This window comes from Lepidochelys olivacea (genome assembly GCF_965140295.1).
Source record: "Lepidochelys olivacea isolate rLepOli2 genome assembly, chromosome: 6".
Taxonomy (NCBI): domain Eukaryota; kingdom Metazoa; phylum Chordata; order Testudines; family Cheloniidae; genus Lepidochelys; species Lepidochelys olivacea.
This window is the reverse complement of record NC_140416.1, coordinates 57,348,640-57,361,700: the sequence shown is the minus strand read 5'-3', so window position 1 is coordinate 57,361,700 and position 13,061 is coordinate 57,348,640. Positions and strand designations below refer to the sequence as shown.

The 13,061-nt window shown below is 42.5% G+C and overlaps 1 protein-coding gene across 5 annotated transcripts in view; it reads left to right on the top strand.

The window, feature by feature from the left end:
* CELF1 (CUGBP Elav-like family member 1) overlaps window positions 1-8,553 on the top strand; it is a 104,063-nt gene extending 95,510 nt beyond the window's left edge. For all 5 annotated transcript variants that reach the window (XM_084631156.1, XM_084631155.1, XM_084631154.1 and 2 more), the window contains one exon: window positions 5,604-8,553. The gene's annotated coding sequence lies outside the window, so the exon portion shown is untranslated. The remainder of the gene's footprint in view (window positions 1-5,603) is intronic.
* Window positions 8,554-13,061: the final 4,508 nt, after the last annotated feature.

Below are 13,061 nucleotides of genomic sequence, written 5' to 3'. Positions count from 1 at the left end.
ATTGTGCTAGGGCTTAGAGAGGCACTGTGGTCTGGAGGAATAAATTTGGGGCTGGAAGCCAGGAACTCCTGAGTTCTTATCCCAAATCTGCCACAGACTTCGTGTCACCTTGGTCAAATCTCTTCCCGTCCCTGTGCTTCAGTTTTCCCATTTGTACAATGATGATAATGCCCATCTCACAGGTGTTTGAATTAATACTCAATAAGCACAATCTAAATGCTAATTTATTATTATTAAGCTATTAAATTAACAACAAATAATACAGCATACTTTACAACAGCTTCTGAGGTTTCTGCTGCCTTGCACATCCAAGTGGGAGCTACTTCCTCAGTCATACTCTTTTCCAAAGGCAATTTCCTGTTCACTAGTAATTCTGTGATGTGATTTGGTATAGTAATTAGATTTACTTTTTACACTGCAGTTTTCCTTGAAAGTGGTGAGTGTACTAGAGCAGACCCTTGAACCACCCAGTCTTCTTCTGCCTTTGGCAGTGGCTGTCACCCAGTATGTTGAAGGAAGAGCAGACACTCCCCTCTCTTGAACACACACGTTCTTTGCACATTTGTGAATTTGCCAGTGTGTTACAGGGGCTTTTGTATACACTGATTTTAGGAGGCTCAAAGCCCCTTTGAGACTCTGGCTTGAAGCACATCAAGGAGTCACAGTAGAGGCTAGTGCTCTAACCACCAAAATCCACCTCTGTCACATGGGAAGTTTACAGTTTCTGTATATCTTTAATAGAGATTCCATTTACCTCATATTTTCTCTATTTCCTCTTCTCCTTTATGTTCCCAATTTGGAGTGATGCTTTTTCTCAGCCCACCAAGTAACACTGCAATCCTGTGTTTGGGAGCTGGCTCCTAAGTAGGAAGCATGTGTGGTCAGACACAGGGTGTTTACTTCCTTCTCTACTCTAGCAGGAGGAGCCATAAGCCCCTGAAATGTTGTTTAGAATGTGCATGTGTTTACAGATACTCTGTTATGGTCCATAGGGAAAGTCAGGCATATCCAGGGACTGGGTCCCCTGGACTCTTAAACCTCATAAATATAAAGCCTGACCCATAGCATCAGAGCACCAGGGTAAAGTGCCCTTTTGTTGATGAGTTTGAAACTCAAATAGTTTTTTGGTGCCAACCTGTCTGTAATCCTGGCAGATGGGTAGGAGAAATTGTCAGTATTATACAGAGAATATTGTGGTGACAAAAGGTTAAATGCCCAGACTGCCAAATTCCCATTTATGCTGGCATATGGTACCCTTTCATGTTGACTATTTGGGTCTCTATAAACACACACGCGCGCGCACACACACACACACACACACTCTTAGGTGAACCGTGTACACTTGAATTCTGTGCACTGGGAGAGATGTGTCCTGGTTTTCTGAGAAGAAAGTGTTGGAGTGTTAAGGCCGCTAAGGTCATAATGGGATTATTTTATAAATATACTTTGCAAAAAAAAAAAAAAAGAAGAAGAAAAGAAAAAAGATCATGATTGGGAGCAACCGCTCCAAGCATGACCTGCTGTAACCAAGAATGTTGTTTCTATTTTTATAGAAGTTTTATACCGCTCCAGGGTGGAGAATATTTATTACTTAAATTATTTCACTGGAAAAAAGGCCAGGGTTTGTAGAATCCTGAATGTGATTGTTTTACACATACAATGATGTGCATGATTGAAACTACTGATTTTCAGTGGCCTGTTTGCAGGCTGACTAACTGCTAAATGAGGAAGGATTAATGCTGTGAAGCATTGAAGGGGGGATAGCTGTACTCTGTGGTCTCTACAGTCACTCTTATATAGTATGCTACATACTGCTGAGACCCTTGCTCCATTTCCCCATTGACCCCAGACATGGGCCTGTTCCTTTAAGTAGTCATTTCAGTTGCCCTGTACTTATATCTTTAGCCTTTGCATCCTGTTACTATGCTTCCGGTACTGACCAGACTCTGCCCTGTTGTAGACAGGTGTAACTTCCATTGATTTAAGTGGAAGATTCACCCATTTATGCCAGGGATGAATTTAACCCTATGACTCTTCCCAGATAATTTGATTATCTTTACTAGAAGCCTAACCTGGGCTAGCTCTTGTGCCTTACTGGCATGACTATAACGCAAGTATTGCCAACACAAATCTATGCAGGTTAAATTCTAAGGGCCTAATCCCCAGCGTCTCTGAACTGATGCAATTCCATTGAATGTAATTGAGCTACACTAGTTTATACCAGCTAAAGATCAGACCCTAAGTGTGTGTCTGTTTCAGCTTCATTCAGTCTATTGGTGTGTCCAGGCATGTGGTGCCAAAGTTCATAAATGCATCAAGTCTCTGACTGGTGAAGGTTTTTTTGCTGCGCAGTGCAGCTGATTGTATAAAATAAGTGTGTTTATTTCTGCTTGGTGGCAGCTGCTATAGACTAGGGTTTTCTGCCTCTTCCTTCATTCCTTCCAGATTTGAACAGAGTTTTCTTCCTCACAATTTGGCAGGAAATCCTGTATTTTTTTTAATCACTCTCATGCTCTCATTCTATTGCAAATCAAATCAGTCAGCTGTTTTGGGGACCATTGGAATAAATTGACTAAACATAAAAGCACACTCTGAATTAGCAGCCCATTGTGACAAAAATCTGGTAAAATCATTTTGAACTACTCTTTAGAAATAATCCAAATGAGAAACTGTCCCCAGAACAAAAACTTTGTATGCTACCAAAGATTATTAAAGCTGAGACTGGAAGGGAGAAGAAAAGAATTTACGTAATTGAAACTGGCAAAATTATTTGGGACAGACTTGACCCATTCTGAAATACTTAAATATTGGAAGCTATCTCAAAATACTTAAGTTGGTTATAATCAATGCACTTCTCTGAAATGTCTTAATGTTACATTGATATTGGCATAAGAGTTGACTCTGTTCAAATAACTACAGAAGGATTTGCTTAAGTAGCCAGATGGGCAAAGTATTTTGTATGCTCATAATCTAAAGAATCTGGATTTTCCAAAGAGATTCTACAACAAAATCCAGTATGATTTCTGTTGAACCACAGAACTCCAGACTGCAGGTGTACTCTGCAGATCCTTGTAAATAATCTGCATCATAGAAACAAGGGGGAAGTCTTTGCCTGCTTTGCAGACTTCAGAAGACATTGGATTCTACTTGGCATTCCATATTAAAAGCAAAGAATTAGGTAAGGCTGTAATTGATCTTAGCCTGATACTGTTTAATATCTACAGCTGTAGCAAGACTACTCTGATTAGATTCTTCAGCACCTAAATAAGAGTCTAAAATTAGATGTCTTCTTACAGCTTAGTTATCTTACCAGCATGCAGAGCTTGCATTTATTAGAAAATGCTTTTGATAAATATGCATTAAAATCAACCCTCATTTTGCTTAGGCTTAGAACTTTCCAAAAGAGTCCGAAACAATTGTTGGAAATATCTTTTATGTTTTAATGATGAGATAATAGATCAAACAAGTTAAATCTATCTGGAAAATACAATTATCACCATGGGAAATTCCAACCAGGCAATTAAATCCTTAAATAAAAACCCCTTAATCTAGACAGTAAAATGTATATTGGAAACTGGCCTATGTGCAAGGCAGAATTAACTCAGGCAATTCCATTTGTTGATAGCTGTATAGAAGAGGAGAGGGAATTCTGCATACTTGTGAACCCATTGACTTCCTCCTGAAATAAAACCAAAAATCAGCAGCAATCTAAAAACAGCTCAGTGAAACACCTTTTTTACATGACTATTTCACCTGAACAATGTCACAGCAAAAAAATTACAAATCAAGAGCGCAGATGGTCACAGTGTACATTTGGATTTTCCTGATGTAAACAAATATAAGGATGTTGTGGATCACTAAGCGGAAATGTTACAAAGTATAAAATATGGAATGCAGAAAAATTTCAGTATTATGTTATCGATCACTAATGTGAGAGAGAAACAAGGACACAGAAATAACTGTCTCCCTTTCCTTATGTCATTATGTGTTTTGCCCCAACCTGCCACCCCTCCAGTATTTCATCCAAATCTCTCCTTTAGACACTTCTTCCAAAAGGCCTCTAATGAATCAGTCTTTCCCTCAAAATTGTTGGCAGAGAAGACATTTGAAAATATCTACCAAAAAAAAGGACAAAACCACACTAGGAATTCCTATGATGTCTGCTAAATGTCATTTGAAACCTTAGCTTTTGTTCTTTCCCATGCCCCATTTCTCCACTGATACTTTGCCTTTCTGGATTGTAAGCTCTTTGGGACAGGGACCTGGTCCTTGTAGCTGTTTGCCAAGCACCTAAAAAAAGCTAGAACTATAGAAATAATGTTTAATGTTGCAGTGTCTCTTGCTAGCTGAGGTTTCACTCAGTCTCCTTGCTCAGTTCTGTCTCCGGAAGGGTAAGCATGGGGAGAAAACCCAAACCACCAGTGCTAGCCAGCCTGTGGCAACATGTTTTTGTTGCCCCATTATTCAGAGGAGGGTCCTTCAGCTCCTCAAGCTAGCTGCAAGTGCTGTGGAATCATCAGGTTCACTCACAGGGATACTGAAAGCTTCACATCACTCACCAGCAACGCTTAAGCAGTTTTGAGAGACTGAAGGACATGACACCACAACTGGGTGTAAAGTGGAATCCTAAAAGATACCTCCCTTTCTCCTCTACTTTCCACATTCCCTCTAAAAGGCTTTTGCAGTTTGGTAGCCAAGAGAAGACAGCAAAGCTGTTAGCGTCCCTTGGTAGGGATCCCATCAGATCTGAAAAGTCTGCTCAAGAAAGGTTCAGACAAAATATCTTCCAGTTTTCCAAACTGGCAACAGTGACTGTAGAGTTTCTCAGTGCCCAGAATCCCTTTCTCACAAATCAGAGTGCAGGGGGCTTTCTATTGAAAGGGTTGGGAAAGGAAAATTTCTGCCCAGGTATAACTGTGTGAAAAGGGCTCAGCTAGGACAAGTCTTAAGGAATTCTTCTGTATTGTGTGGGGTTTTTGGTTCCGCTTATTTGTCTTGTACAGTCTTTTCATTTGGTTCTAAAATCAACCAACTCTCCCACTTTGTGGGTTCCTAAGGGATGGGAAGGGACTGGAGCTGAAGCAAAGAGCATGGATTTCCTGGGCTACCACTGCCTAAGCATTTCCCTTGATAAGACATAAAAAGGTCTCAACTGTCAAATCACCTGTGAACCACCCCCGTGTCCTCTGTCCTGTCTCTTGCTGTCTGAATTTCTGTGAGTGGGTGTTAATCCTGGAGCTGTATCTTTGGAGGTGGGCTCCTGGGGTGGGGCTTGCTCTGTTGTCTTTCTCACAAGCAGAGCTAGCAGGGACACTGGGCATGGGGCAAAGGTGAATGCGCAACAGTCCCACAAAACCAGTGTCCAAAGGGAAATCCAGGCCTTTGCTTCCATTTTATTTCTGGCATTTTGATGTTTACTTGGTGTCCTCCATGTACCTTGACTTTTACTTGTCCATCGTTGGCATGTGCTGCCCTCCCTGTCAACTCCCCTCCCCAAGAGGTCTCATCGTACAGTGCCCATTCCTGTTCTCTCTCTCCTTGTTTGGATGTACTGCTCTGTGTAACTCAGTGGGTCTCCCTCTTTCTGGTTTGTTTTTTTCTAGATTCCTGCCGTTTGTTCATCGTTGTGCCTAAAGCATGTCGATGTGGCGTTCAAGTACATCGTCCAAATCCTTGTCTCTTCAGCTTCTCTGATGCTTGAACTCTCACCTTTGACCTTGTGTTGACCTTTGATGCTGATGTGTATTTTTATTATGTTTGTTTCTTTCTTTGGTTTTTTTTTTGTTTGTTTTTTTTTGTGTTTGTGCTGCCAAATTGGTTTTGCTAGAAAGACTGCTGAAGGAGAATATTTAAACTTGCATTTGAATATAAAAAAAAATTCTATTTTTCTAGAACTTCGTAAGATAACCACTTGATTTTGTGATTCTGATTCTTTGTAATTTGTCTTCAGAGCAGCCTTGCTAGCATACCTCGTGGAGTATTTGTATTTCTGTGAACATACAGCCAGTCACTTTCTCGGCTTAGTTTTTTCTGTGTGCTTAGTTTTAAAAACAAAATTCTGAAGAAAAAAGTCAATTGATCGATGCGACTTAGACTTTCAGGAGGCTTCTGGTCACATTTTGCTGAAATGGTTTCTGTGCTTGAGGAGATAGCATGTATTTTTATGAGTTCAAACTCTGACTTGAGTGGCATCAGCACAAAACACTTGAACTATATTTTCTCCTGATTGTAGTGGCATTTTTGCCCTGGCACTTACTGTTTTTTCCTTTCCTGTGTAGTTATCAGCCTTTGTCTGCAGTGAAAATTTGATCCAAGTTGATGTTGTATTTTGTTAAACTCCAGCATGCTTGTTTTGTTTTGTTTTTGTAACTACAATCTCCTCAGCAAAATGTGATTGTTTTAGTTTTATTCTTCCAAACTCAGATAGTGCATGTTTCCTGCTGTTTTCTTCACACCCTCGAATATATCACCTTCACCTCTCTGTTTTCTATAGTTTGTGCAAAAACTGAGCAATTTACTGGGTTTCAAAGGTATCCTTTTAAATTGGTATTTTTTGGTGTGACAAATTTCTGATCAGATGCCACCTGAGGCATCTACCTGTGCACTTAGACTGTCTGCCTGACACAGCATCTGGGCCTTGTTCCATCTCCATAACTGTCAGAGGCTCCCAGGAGTAGGGTTTGTTGCATTGTTTTTAGTAGGCATTTAGTAGGCATTTAGTAGGCATGGTAGACCAGGATAGATGGGAAGCAGGTAAGTTGGGGGATATTTGCAGTAATTCTGCTTCTAAAATTCCAGGGAACTGGGGCTCCCTTCATACATTCTTAAATTTTATTTTATGTAATTTGGGGCAAAATTTTTGTGAGGTTCAGCCCCAGTTTAAAACTGTCAATGAGATGGTGGAGGGAGGCTTAGTGGCTCTAGGTTAGCACTGGCAATAGAGTGTTCAGACTATCCCAGAGAAGGCCTTTGTAAGCCTGGTCATGCAATTGCTGGCTCTTACCCCAAATGACAAGCACAATACAACAGCTTCTTACGCTGTTACCTGAACAGGGTACCAACCCCAGGTCCTCTTCTCAGGGGCCTTAGCTGGGGAATCTCTATAGAGGTGGGGTGTTTTTTTGTTTTGTTTTTGTTTTTGTTTAGTCTTTAATTGGGTAAAGAGTCAAGCAGTTTCTGTTCCTGCCCTGCAGGACAGGTTACTATTCTAAGGGCAGCTGGCTTCCCCTAGCCCTGCAAACCATCTGCTGTGAGACTGCATGGCTAGAAACTGGCACTTGGAAGCACCTGCAAGACTGTGGCTACGGCGAGACCCTAGTCACTAAGGGAGGTGAGTTGGTGAAGGACCCTAGTGTGGGAAAAGAATATGAGGTAAAATCCTAGGGGGAGAGAGGTTAGAAAGAGCAAAGGATGTGAGACTGATCTCCTGGCTGTGTAGGTTACCCTGTGCTTGGGGTGGTGAAAAGGGAATGAGACGATTTATTCTTTCCCATCCCAGAGTTGTCTGCGGATTTCACTACTTCTCAGTACATTTATTTTTGGCTGTGATTTATAGATCTGGGACTTGGGGGACGAGGCTGTATGAGAAGAAGGTAGAGACTCATTTTGAGATAGGATTTTGAGATGGCTGCTGTTAGCCCCACAGTCTGAATGTATCAGGCCATCTGTCATTTGGGGCTCTGAGACCTCCCCAGTGTATTGAGTAATTTTGCCAATACATTTCTATACAATGTGCATTCAGTTCCATGAGGAACTCTGGGGAAACCTGTGGAAAAATCTCTGGAGAAAACCAAAATGCCAAACGTTGGATGTTCCTTTCCTTTCCTTCCTTTTCTCCCTTTGGTTGTTTTAATTGTTCTGTGGTGGTTTTAATGGATTTGAGACAGTGGAGCAGCAGCTGCCTTTCTGATTTTTGGCTGCTTTTTGTGAATAATTTAAAAAAGAAAATTTACATTTTGGAGACAAACCTGTGGGCTTTTTTATTGGTACAAACATTGTATTTAACACTAGGGGTTTTGTACAGTTTTTTGCCTTTTCTACTAGAAAACAATGTAAAGTGATTCACAATGTGACAAGAAAACAATTTGCCACTATGACCAAATGTAGAGTCTGTTCTGCAGTAACAGGATTTAATCAACTCAAAGTCGTGATTCAGTTGTAGAAATGCTTTTCTTTACCTTGTTTGAGCTGTTCCTTTTCTTGTTTTGATTTGCAAAACAAAATGTCTTCTTGTGTGAAATTGTGTTGTACTCTGTAGAAAATTATGGATTTTACTTTAAAGGTTTAAAAGCAGAGGAGCACATGTTGCTTTTCTGATCTGATCGCAGAGTTTGTGTAGTGGATTTAAACATGAAAAGATTTGTTACAAGTTTGGAACGAGCGAGTATGTGTTAAAGGAATTTTCTTCCTTTGTGTGTATTTTTTTTTTCTTTTTGTCCCGATGGGGAACTTAAAGCTGTTTTAATTGCACAGACACACCAACAAGTCATTTTGTATATGCCAAGTGTGGTACCTTCCTTTGTTTATTTGCTATTAAACTGTTTGAGAAGAGTCTGTTTGTGTCATTTCTGTGTTGAATCTCAATCTCTTACTCTACAAATGGGTGCAGGTGAGGAGAGGGGGCTCTGCCACCTGGGATTGAAAGGGGCATGGAGGAATACCTTCCAATTTCTTAGCCAGGCAATGTATGACAAAATGTTCATGATATGCCACTCTCTCTGGGTACATAAAATAGCTGTTGGTTTCACCACTGTGAGAATCTATTACTGTGAATAGATGTTGGCAAGAGTTTATTATCCTTTTATCTTGCCCTCCAGTTTCTCTTCTTCTGTATTATTTTTTTCTGAATATTTCTTGATTCACTAACTTAAAGTGATGCTTTTCTTTCTCTTGGTCCTTCTCATTCTCTCTCTTCTCCTGGGAGCTCTCCTATGTTCCCTTGAATTTTACCCTTTCTCCCCCATGCTGGCAAAACTGTTAACTCAGTGGGAGCACGATTGGGCCTTGACCCATGGTGCAGTGTTCCAGGACTCCTCATACATACAGCTGTCTCTCTAAACTGGGATACAGGGTCCTGGGGCCCCTAACACACACCAAAAGGTGAACAGCTGGCTGCTCACAGAGGGATGGTGCACAGCATTTCCTGCACACACACACGGGAGGCATTTTTCTGTAGAGGAGAGGTGTTTACCCAAATAATATTTAGCAGGAGACGGAGGTTATTTATAGCAGTGGTTTTCAAACTCTTTTTCTGGCGACCCAGTTGAAGAAAATTGTTGATGTCCATGACCCAACAAAGCTGGGGATGAGGGGTTAGGGGTTTGGGAGTGGCTCAGGGCTGGGGCAGAGGGATGGGGAGAGGGCTATGGAGTGGGGCCGGGAATGAGGGGTTCAGGATGTGGGAGGGGGCTCGGGGCATGGGTTTGGGGTTGGAGTGTGGGAGGGGGTCAGGGCTCTGGGCTGGGGAACAGGCCAATGGGAGTGGGGAACTGGTGCTCAGGGTGGGGGCAGCACATGGAGTCCTGTGGCCCCCTTCTCCCCTGCCTAGGAGCCAGACCTGTTGCTGGCCACTTCCGGGGCACAGCGCAATGTCAGAACAGGTAGAGACTAGCCTGCCTTAGCCGGGCAGCACCGCTGACGGAACTTTTAACAGCCCAGTCGGTGGTGCTGACCAGAGTTCCCGTGACCCAGTCCCTCCCATTCCGCAACCCAGTCCCAGGTCATGACCCATGGTTTGAAAACCACTGATTTAAAATATATTCTCCTTCCCTAAATTTCTCTGGCTGCTTCAACTGAATACAGTATGCTTCACTTCCTGTCCTAACCTATTTGGTAGCGTTACTCTCCACTGTTTCAGTGGTGTGTGAAGTTCTCTGCTTGTGAAGCACTGTGAAATGCTTTGGAGTGAAATCTGTTGTGTAAGAAGGAGGGGTTTGGGTAGACTGAATGTGATTCAATTAGAATCTGGCCAGGATATTAACATTAATATCCCTAAATCTTGGGGAAAGTACTGTGGAAGTTTAAACCCAGCAAGTGAGTATCTTTGTAGTCTTTTTAAAAGACTTCTAAAATTCAAAAATAATTTCACCTCTCCTCCTTCTGCTGACTCATATGTAAGTCCCTTACTCAAACTGTCACAATCTTGGGGTAGGGGAGCACACTCCATTTCCAATGTGTCCTTCCTCTCTTTTGGCCTACTCCACTTCACCCAGTACTTCCTATAACGACTGTAAATCTGACAGCAGCCGTGAGCATTAGATAATTCAGTCCTGTGTTCCATCCAGTGCAGCCTGCCAATCATAGAGCAAGATGCTGTGCCACCTGTTGTGTGATGCACTAACATACGTGCAGTTAATTAGCAACTGTTTAGAAGGGAGGCTAGGGAGACAAACTTAGAGGTGGGAGTGAGGGTGGAAACTAGGAGGAGGAGCTGAATCAGGAAACTCATCTCTTCATGTGAGATGAAAGATTCCTGATTACACAGCAAAGTAGATTATGCCTGTGCAGGGCAAATCCCAAACAACCGTTGTCAGTAGCAGGTTGTGGAAACTCAGATTAGAACCCTATGTGTAGAAGGGGCTGTGTCTGCTTTACACAGAACACCACCTTTCAGCAGCCTCTAAGCTAAAGATAACAGCCTATGTTTCAATCTCTGATAATCATCTGGCTGTTTCACATGACTCTTGTAAACTTTAACATCTACATAAAAAGCCTGGAGCCTGTAGATTCAACCCAGATGTTAGACATAGGGAGGCAGGTCCTGCATTCTCTTGATTGTCCTCCCCACGCACTGCTTGTTTCCTTTTTCATCTCCAGAGAGTGAGAGCAATTCTCTCCTGCTCCTTTTATAGCAGTCACCTGTACCTCAAGCTACTTCACTTTTATTTGAAGTTTCCTGATCCCTTCTTTGCCCACCAGACCCACAGGTTTACCTCAGCATCAGGAGTAGCAGAGAGGGCAGAATGCTAGCAGACTGGAGACAAGTTAACAAGCTAGTCCCCCTCTCATGCTCTAAGAAATCCCTTAACCAATTTACACACTAAGGCCCAAATTCTGCTCTGCGTTACAACATGTAGCCTCATGCATAGTTGTAAATGAAAAACATTTAAGACTATCTCATATTCAATTGCACTGTATACAATTGGCGGAGCACAAAGTGTGAAGGCAACGAGCATAAAAGTGGGTATGTGTAATGAGGGAGGATGAACTGGTGCCTAAGGAGCAGTGGGCAGCTAAGCAGGTGGACTGTGAGGGTGTGGTAAGGCAGATGTGTATGGATTCTTTTTGGGCGTGGAAGAAAGAAGCAAGTTGGTAATGACCATACAAGTCTTTAGTTTCTCAGAGAAACCCTGGATGGTAAGGCTCTAAGAGACCAAGGTGGTTCCACCTATCTGCCTGCCCTCAGCTATGACACACTGGCTTCAAGGTGGTAAGTTGCGTGTGAGTATGTGTATGTCTTCCTCAGTTCACCAGGTTGAGCTTGATGGTGACTCTTCTCAGTTTGACCAGGCAGTCAGCTCAGCACATTTCCTGGTACTTTTCCCCCAATTCCTTAGCTGCTGGGCCAGTTGCTGCAACTGGGTCTGTGAGGCTCTGGCTTTCAGCAGAACAGAGTCCAACCCAAAGCTAAAAAGGTACCAGGTTTATGGCCACAAATGTAGGACAGCTCTGTCCCTACTGCAGCCAGGGACTTATCTTTGTTAGAGGGGGCAAAGTATTCCACAGCCTCCCCGTCTTCCTCACAGGAACATCAAAGCAATGGTTACTAATGAGGAGAAGTGCCCGAGTACGGTGGTCCAAAAGCAGCAAGGAGCAGCTCTGCTGAATCAGTGACTCTTAGTCTGTGGAGTGAAATTTTACAGGGCATCTGCTCTAGCAGAGAAAATAACGATCTTGCTTTCACTTGGGTGGCTGTTATCCTGATGCCCCTATCCAGTGGGTGAAGCCTGCAGCCTTGCCCCATCCCAGAACTAGCTGCGTCTCCAGATCCAGGAATCTGAAGAGATTTTTTCCCCTCAAAAGGCCTCAGGCATATTTTTTTCTAAGAGGATCATATACAGAAGCACTATGAGGAAGGGCCATTCTCCCACCCCAGAATCTTACATAGATGCCCCAGAATCTAAGGCAGCTATACAGAATACTAAGGGGGAAATGTGAGTGAGAGTTTCAGGCTGTCAAAGCCCTTTTATTTAACCCCTTCCTAGCCATCTGTGCCTGAGGAGGAACAGGTTTCAGAGTAGCAGCCGTGTTAGTCTGTATCCGCAAAAAGAAAAGGAATACTTGCGGCACCTTAGAGACTAACACATTTATTTAAGCATAAGCTTTCGTGAGCTACAGCTCACTTCATCGGATGCATTCAGTGGAAAATACAGTGGGGAGATTTATATACACAGAGAACATGAAACAATGGGTGTTACCATACACACTGTAAGGAGAGTGATCAGGTAAGGTGAGCTATTACCAGCAGGAGAGTGGGGGGGGGGGGGAACCTTTTGTAGTGATTATCAAGGTGGGCCATTTCCAGCAGTTGACAAGAACAACTTCCTGCTGGTAATAGCTCACCTTACCTGATCACTCTCGTTACAGTGTGTATGGTAACACCCATTGTTTCATGTTCTCTGTGTATATAAATCTCCCCACTGTATTTTCCACATCCGATAAAGTGAGCTGTAGCTCACAAAAGCTTATGCTCAAATAAATTTGTTAGTCTCCAAGGTGCCACAAGTCCTCCTTTTCTTTTTGAGGAAGAACAGTTGTTCTGTCTACCTTAGCTTTTTCTATAGTAGTCTCTAAGCATACAAAAGCCACATAGGATGGAGCAGGAGTAGTCAATAGGCAGACCATGGGCCAAATCTGGACCACCGGACGCTTAAATATTTTCATTTACTTATTATCATTATTGTTGGGGGGTATTTTTTATTATTTTCTCTGGAGACTGGACCTAGACAATACCTTTGACCAAGAAATTTGGACTTTGACAAAAAATAACTGACCCTGGAGGTTCCTCCAGTGCATTCCATCTGGGAGAAACAAGATGGCAAATACAATGATCTGAACACCAC